Below are 1,241 nucleotides of genomic sequence, written 5' to 3'. Positions count from 1 at the left end.
GTAACTGGGTAGCATGGAACCTGCTGAGGGACCATGATGTCATCCACAGTGGAACTGCTTTCATTCCTTCTACCTGTTAGAGGAAGCCGCTAACCGTACACCTGGCGTCCTGGGCCCCCTTGCCTTGCCTCTAATAACCGTCGGCCACCAGAGACCGCGCTGTGCTTGACAGAAGCGGATCAGTTATAGAACATTAGCATTTCTCACTCTGACATTCCACTGCCATATTACAGGGACTTACTCAGTCTTTTTAAAAAAATTTAATAAAGTACTCGGACTCTTGATTTTCCCACTGAGGGCTTTGCTATCTAAAGTTGGAAATGAAATCAACAACCCAACAACATCCTTGGGTGCTGAGGGACAGCCAAGCTTTGGCACAGGCCTGCATCAGCGCAGCAGGCCATCGGGAGCAACCCCAGGCCAAAGGCAATCTGTTCTGCCCTTGGTGGTGTCCCTTTAGTGTCCATTTCCAGCCGTGTACGGAAGAGGACTGATCCAGACTTGAAAGCACAGCCCTGCCCTGGCCGGTGCGGCTCAGCTGACTGGAGGGTCGTCCCATACATCGAAAGGTTGCCGGTTCGAATCCCGGTCAGGACACATACCTAGGTTGTGGGTTCAAGCCCCAGTGGGGACGCATATGGGAGGCACCATTTGATGTTTCTCTCATATATCTCTTTCTCACCCCCCCCCCACCTCCCTCTCTTTAAAATCAGTAACACATATCCTTGGGGGAGGATCTTAAAAACAAACAAACGCAGCCCTCCTCCCTCTACCTGAGAACTCGCTCACTGCTGTCTGGCGTGGCCCCTGGGACTCCTGGAAATCCCTCGGGCCCCAGGAACGGGCAGCTCCTTTTCAGCCACCCCCCCACCCCCCCTAAGAATCAATAGCTCAGCTTCTGTGGGTGAGGCGCTTGGGAACAGGCCCGGGGAAGGAGCCAGCTATGCTGCTTCTCGGGAAAGACACAGTGATATCGCAGCCCAGAGCATGGGAAGTGAGACATGTTCTGTGCGGGCGAGAAAAGAAACTATGGGACGAAGAAATATTGTGTGTGTGTTTGTGGTGTGTGTGTGTGTGTACACCCATGTGCTCAGCAACCCCAATGAGTCAGCGCTGCCCCCGCCCCCGTAGGTTTTCTCTCCCATCAAAATTTGTGTGTGTCTAGAGCGGTGCCCAGGGGGGGTGTCGTAGCCCAAAAGCTGTGGACTCTCTCTCTGTCGTAGTATGGCGGGGTTACAAAA

This window comes from Myotis lucifugus, unplaced genomic scaffold, assembly GCF_000147115.1.
Source record: "Myotis lucifugus unplaced genomic scaffold, Myoluc2.0 scaffold_262, whole genome shotgun sequence".
NCBI lineage: Eukaryota > Metazoa > Chordata > Mammalia > Chiroptera > Vespertilionidae > Myotis > Myotis lucifugus.
This window is presented reverse-complemented; position numbering follows the sequence as displayed.